This window comes from Rhinoraja longicauda, chromosome 16 (genome assembly GCF_053455715.1).
Source record: "Rhinoraja longicauda isolate Sanriku21f chromosome 16, sRhiLon1.1, whole genome shotgun sequence".
Lineage (NCBI taxonomy): Eukaryota > Metazoa > Chordata > Chondrichthyes > Rajiformes > Arhynchobatidae > Rhinoraja > Rhinoraja longicauda.
The window spans coordinates 25,884,349-25,891,934 of NC_135968.1; positions in this window are offsets into that span (position 1 = coordinate 25,884,349).

A 7,586-nucleotide genomic window follows, 5' to 3' on the forward strand; every position below is an offset into this window, starting at 1 on the left:
TGGATGATGGAATTAGAAGTAACACTAGCAAGTTTGCGGATGACACAAAGCTGGGTGGCAGTGTGAACTGCAAAAAGGATGTTAGGAGGTTGCATGGTGACTTGGACAGGTTGAGTGAGTGGGCAGATGCATGGCAGATGCAGTATAATGTAAATAAATGTGAGGTTATCCACTTTGGCGGCAAAAATAGGGAGGCAGATTATTATCTCAATGGTGTCAGATTAGGTAAAGGGGAAGTGCAACGAGACCTTGGTGTCCTTGTATACCAGTCACTGAAAGTAAGCATGCAGGTACAGCAGGCAGTGAAGAAAGCAAATGGCACGTTGGCCTTCATAACGAGAGGATTTGAGTACAAGAGCAAAGAAGTCCTACAGCAGTTGTATAGATCCCTGGTGAGACCACATCTGGAGTATTGTGTGCAGTTTTGGTCTCCTAATTTGAGGAAGGACGTCCTTGCTATTGAGGCAGTGCAGCATAGGTTCAAGAGGTTAATCCCTGGGATGGAGGGACTGTCATATGAGGAAAGATTGGAAAGACTAAGCTTGTGTTCACTGGAGTTTAGAAGGATGAGAGGGGATCTTATAGAGATGTATAAAATTATAAAAGGACTAGACAAGCTAGATGCAGGAAAAATGTTCCCAATGTTGGGGGAGTCCAGAACCAGGGGACACAGTCTAAGAATAAAGGGGAGGCCATTTAAAACTGAGGTGAGAAGAAACTTTTGAACCCAGAGAGTTGTGAATTTGTGGAATTCTCTGCTACAGAAGGCAGTGGAGGCGAATTCACTGGATGAATTTAAAAGAGAGTTAGATAGAGCTCTAGGGGATAGTGGAATCAAGGGATATAGGGAGAAGGCAGGCACAGGTTACTGATTGTAGTTGATCAGCCATGATCACAATGAATGGAGGTGCTGGCTCGAAGGGCCAAATGGCCTCCTCCTGCACCTATTTTCTATGTTTCTGTGTTCTATGTTTCTATGATGTAGTTATTATCTATGGTATGATTTACATGGATAGCACACAATATTTTGTTCTCATATCTCAGTACACATGACAATATTGAACGAACCAAATGGTGTTTTAATTTATTGAATTCTCATGTTTTTATGTTTTATTCAAGTCAAGTCACACCAAAGTCGTAAATCAAGAAATAGCTTTGATGATTTCTTGGGCTCATTGAGGTTAAAAAAGTCTAAGTACCTTTACGAAATGTGGCATTTAACGTTAAAGACCCTCACCATCTGGGTCATACCCTATGTTTGCTGCTGCCATTGGGCAACAGGTACAGAAGCCTTAAGTACCACATTACCAGGTTCAGTAACAGCTATTTTCCTACAACCACATGATTCTTGAACTGTCCTGCACAACCCCACATGTGTGCATTCTCAGCCCTTTACTATGCTCCCTATACATTCAGAACTGTGAACCAAATTCTGCTCTGATTCCATTTACAAGTTTGAAGCTGATACTGTAGTAGAGGCTGGATCTTGAACAATGGCAAGACAGAGTACAGGATGGAGATAGAGAGTTGGTGATGGAGATATTTTCAAGACAGCAATCCCTTGCTCAGTGTTAGAAGACGAAGGAGCTAGTCGTGGACTTCGGAAAACGGAGTGGTGTACATGGCCCAATCGGCATCAATGGCGCTGAAGAGATGGTTGGAAGCTTCAAGTTCCTGAGTTGAAATATCATCAACAATTTCTCCTGGTCCAACCATATTGTCACAATGGCCAAGAAAGCAGACCAATGCCTCTACTTCCTCAAAGACTAAGGAAATCCGGATGTCTCCAATGCTTATCAATTTCTATAGATACATTGTAGAAAGAAGCCTCTTGCATTGTTTCACAGTTTGGCAAGAGCTCTGCTCAAGACCGCAAGAAATTGCAGAGTAGTAGATACAGCCCATTTCATCATTCAAACCAGCTTCCCTTCCTCTCCATTCTGCCTCCATTGACTTCATCTACAAATCATGTTGCTTCAGGAAAATAGCCAACATAATCATGCCCACTTACCACCTAGTCATTCCCTCATCACCTCTCTCCTGTCAAGCATAAGTTACAAAATGTGAAAGCACATACCTCCAGATTCAGGAACAGTTTATTCCCCTCTATAATCAGATTACTGAATGGACCTTGCATAAGATAAGGCTGTAGTTCCGATTTCCCAACTTACCTCATTGCGGTCCTTGGATTTTTTTTAACTTCACTTTCTCTGTAATGGTATATTCTATTCCCTGGTTATATATATTTTTTTCTTTTGCACTATCTGTTTAATTTGTGAACAACTGATTGAATTCATTAAAATAATTTTACTGATTTTTTTCATATTATGTTGGTGCACATGAAAAGACTTAGCCAATACCAACACCAAATGTTGAATCAAAATGTTATGCTTTCAAAACTTCCATAACTAGTTTTACAGCCAACAAAGCTTTCATCTCACCAAATTGTCAATCTTTCCAAATGGTTCTTAATGTCACTTGAAATAATTAAAATATATATAAAACTGTAAAAAGTAAAACAATCAAGGAAGTGGATATTTATCTTATTTCTAATTAAGCAATCTAAAAAAATAATCTATCATCTCAATTGCTCAATAGCTACACCTCCATCCCAGCATTGAAATTAAAGTGCTCAAGGATCCTGTATCAGATAATTACAGAAAAATTCAGCAAGAATGATCTCTCAATTTTGCCATTCCATTCGGGATGTGCAAGAATCCTTAATATACTGCCATTTCAATGAAAATAGTTAATATTTACCAAAACATACAGCTTTTGTTGTGTCCAAAGGAACTCAATCCCACTTTGTCTAAACGAGGCATATAGTGATAGATACATGGATAGCTGAATATTCACTCGAGGGAGATTGTGCTGATAAGATCAGATAAATGGGCCTCGAGGCACAAGTACAGCATAAATTCCAACACTGACCAATCCAAGCAAATAGCTTTATGTGGTTCAGATTTAAAATAACTCAAAAATAAATAATGAAGGCAGCTTTTAATTAAAGCTAGTTAATTTGGCTAGAGTGTGCACAAAACAGAAATAATATGAGTCTTGAGGGTGCAAGTAAGAAACCTGTTCCATCAAATCCACTTTGACAATCTCTGACACCTATCTCCCCTTTCTCGATCTATCTCTCTCCATCAGAGGTGACAGACAACTGATGGACATCGATTACAAACCCTAGCAACTCGGGCTGCTATCTGGATTACACTTCTTCCCACCCTGCCTCTTGCAAAGATGCTATTCTCTATTCTTCCGCATCTGCTCCCAAGATAAGGTATCCAATGCTACTACATCCGATATGTCTTCAGTGAAAATGGGTTCCTCCCTTCTTTCTTAGTTGAGGCTCTCACAAGTGTCTCCTCTGTGTCCAGCAGTTCTGCTCTCGCTTTCCCTCCCCCCACTCAACTAGAATAAAGTTCTCCTGGTCCTCACCTTCCACCCAACCAGCATCCGCATCCAACATATTATCCTCTGACATTTCCGTCACCAACCAGAGGATTCCATTACTAATCACATCTTCCCATCTTCACCCGTTTCTGCCTTCTGTAGGGACCGATCCCTCAGCAACCCCTTGGTTCACATCCCTTCCCACGTAAACCACTGCCACCCCTAGTACTTTCCCCTGCAACTGTAAGAGATGCAACACCTGTCCTAATACCTCTTCCCTCAATCTATCCAGGGACCCCGACAATCATTTCAGGTTAGAGAGGTTGACATATCCTCCTCTAACCTTATCCACTGCCCCTGACGTGGACTCCTATATATCGGCAAGATCAAATATAGATTTGGTGACCGTTCCGCTGAACACTTAAGCTCAGTCTGCCGAGATCTCCCGGTGGCCAATCATTTCAACTCCCCTTTCCATTTTGACCTTTCCATCCTAACTAAGCCTCCTCCATTGCCAGATGAGGCCACGTGCAAATTGGAAGAGCAGTACCTCATATTTTGTTCGGGTAGCTTACAACCCAGGAGTATGAACATTTAAATCTCTAATTTTGAGTAACTTCTCCGTATTCCCATGGCCTCCTCCCTTGCCCCTTTCCTTCAACCGTCATTTTACCAGTTCCATAGTTTTCCGCATTTTTTCCCTCAAGATCACAACTTCCCTAACCAACAATGGGTCTAATAGAGCACGGCCTGCCTGGGGTAATTTGTGGCCAGCTCTGATTGATCCTAGTCTTTTCTCGTCTCCCGCTCTTCATCCCACCTGCTACTTTCAAACTGAAGAAGGGCCCCAACCGGAAGCATCACCTATGCTTTTTCTCCAGAGATGTTGCCTGATCCACTGAGTTACTCCAAATACTTTTGTCTATCTTTAACCTATAATTTTCTCATTTTTAATAGCTTTCCCAATCTTGTTCTGGGTGAATGTGCTTGATTGGTAATTTAACAGCCAGATTGAAAACTCCCAGGCAAAAAAAACTAGTTTAAGAATGCAAAAACATCGTCTCGAAAATAATATTATCATGCGGGACATATTTAGAATAATGGAAAACTTGGCCTGCACCCTAACAAATTTTAGACTTCTCCAAGAGAATAGGTAGCATTGTGTGGCAACCTATTTAAGGTGCCTCCATGGGTGCTGAGGCAATTTCAAACATAAAACTAGGATATATATTTATTACACATTTTCATATAATTACAGTATGGTGCTACTGCAACTACATGGACAATAAATCACCAGACATGTTTTTATTTTTGCTTTAATAGCAACTCCATGTGATAAGCATAATTAGGAAAGGAGTGCCATTTGGTAAGACCATGGCTAATCTGGTTGTGGCCTGAAGTGTCGGAAACATATTGAAAGATTTAGTGGATCGCTTCCGGGGTAATGAATAAATCCAACAATGCAAAATTTCCCCATTTAAAAACTGTGCTGGTGATAATAAAATGTTCTATGATATTAATTAATGACAGGATACAAATATCTTCCATTAGTTTAATTGGGAATGTTGATAGGAATTAGGGTGACTATACAATGAAAAATAAACTATAGCAAGACTACATACATTAATACATAGTAGACATACAATGCTGGAGTAACTCAGCTAACAGGCAGCATCTCTGGATAGAAGGAATGGGTGACATTTCGGGAGACCCTTCTTCAGACCCCAATGTTCAATACATAGAACAGTACAGCTCAGAAACAGGCCCTTTGGCCTACAATGTCTGTGCCAAGCATGTTGTCGATTACTCCAAGGTCCTATTTAGAACAATTACCTCTGTCATATGTCCCGCCCCCAGTACCAGCTTAGTTGGGTCCCCTGCTAAGTGCGAAGAATTCGCTAAATTTTTCACCAACAAAGTTGAGAACATTAGAATGAACATTTCCCCTCCCACCCGTGACCTAGCTGTCTCACTAGTCTGTTCATCTAAATTGGACTGCTTCCAACCCGTCACTCTATCCTCCCTTGCAAAGCTTGTCTCCGCTATGAAACCTGCAACCTGCCCCCTTGATCCTGCCCCCACTGCCCTTCTGAAGGATGTCATTGCAAAAGCCAGTCCCAGCATCCTCTCTATTATCAACAGTTCTCTGGCCACTGGCACTGTTCCAACCAGTTTCAAGCATGCGGTGGTCCAGCCCCTACTGAAAAAACCTAACCTAGACCCCACCTTGCCTAGCAACTACAGACCCATTTCCAAACTGCCATTCCTGTCAAAAGTCCTTGAAAAGGCAATTCTAAACCAATTAGTGCCCTACCTGCACCAATACACCATCCTGGAAAGTTTCCAGTCAGGTTTCAGAGCCCACCACAGCACAGAGTCTGCCTTGTTGAAGGTACACAATGACCTGCTTCTCGCCATCGACGCCGGCGACTGTGCAATCCTGCTCCTTCTCGACCTCAGCGCAGCTTTCGATACAGTGGACCACACCATCCTTATTGCCCGTCTCCGGTACGCGGTTGGCATTGATGGCACTGCCCTGAGCTGGTTCGCTTCGTACCTCAAAGATAGGAGTTTCGCCATCAACATAGGCAGTTATTCCTCTGCTCCAGCTAGCCTCTCCTGCGGAGTTCCACAAGGCTCCATCCTAGGCCCCATTCTCTTCTCTCTATGCATGCTCCCCCTTGGCCAAATCATTCAAAGGCACGGCATTTCTTTCCACTGCTATGCCGATGACACTCAGCTTTACCTCCCCCTGAAACCCAACAACCAGTCAAATTTAAACAGCCTCTTACACTGCCTTGAGGACATAAAATGTTGGATGGCACAGAATTTCCTCCAATTAAATGAGAGCAAGTCTGAGGTCATCCTATTCTCCCCCCCCCCCCCCCCCCCCACTCCATCAAATCGATAACAGGCAGTCTTGGAAGTCTATCCTGCCTAGTCAAACCGCATGTCAAAAACCTCGGCATGATATTTGACTCTGCATTAAAATTTGATAAGCAAGTCAACGCTGTGGTAAAAGCCAGCTTCTTCCAACTTCGAACCATAGCTAAAATCAAACCTTTCCTCCAATTCGACGACACAGAAAAAATCATTCACGCTTTCATTTCCTCCCGCCTAGACTACTGCAACTCCCTATATACTGGGATCAGCCAATCTTCCCTGTCCCGCCTGCAACTGGTCCAAAACGCCGCAGCGAGACTCCTGACGGGTACCCGTAAAAGGGACCACATCACCCCGATTCTGGCCTCTCTCCACTGGCTCCCTGTACGGTACAGAATCAACTTCAAGCTCCTCCTATTCACGTATAAAGCCCTAAATGGACATTCCCCCCCCCCCCCTACATCAAAAATCTTCTAACCCCCCTCTCTAACTCCAGGTCCCTCAGGTCGGCCGACTTGGGGCTACTCACTATCCCGCGGTCTAGGCTTAAGCTCAGGGGTGACCGCGCTTTTGCGGTTGCAGCTCCTAGACTGTGGAACAGCATCCCTCTCCCCATCAGAACTGCCCCCTCCATTGACTCCTTTAAGTCCAGGCTCAAAACCTATTTCTACTCCCTAGCGTTTGAGGCTCATTGAGGAGGCGCTGTGAACTGTTTGCGTGCTACTGTATGTTTCATTTTTTTCCTTAGTACCTAATCAGATGTACAGCACTTTGGTCAACGTGGGTTGTTTTTAAATGTGCTATACAAATAAAAGTGACTTGACTTGACTTGACTACTATAGAAACTGGGCTTTGTTGACTTGGGGAGAAATTGTTTACGGCCAGTTCTCTGGAACGGAGTTCTTACGTAATCCGGGGACTGTCTGTGATCTTTAATTTGCCCCTTATACCAGTTGTTAAACGCAGGATATGCCGCAGAATGGGGGTGACAGGCCATGCCAGCAGTCATCACCGGGGATGCAGTGATGCAGTGATGCAGCTGGTAGAGCCGCTGCCTCAGTGCCGCAGACCTCGGGTGCTGGGTGGAGTTTGCACGATCTCCCTGTGGCCGCGTTAATTGGCTTCTGTAAATTGCCCCTAGAGTGTGGAGAGTGGGAATACATAAAACTAGAGTCAACGGGTGATCATTGATGGTCAGCATGGACTCGATGGTGTGAAGGGCCAGTTTCCATGCTATTTCAATCGATCAGACTAAAAGTAGCCCGAGTGGGGGAGGCGGCCGAGCCTCTTTAGGGATACAGCGCAGG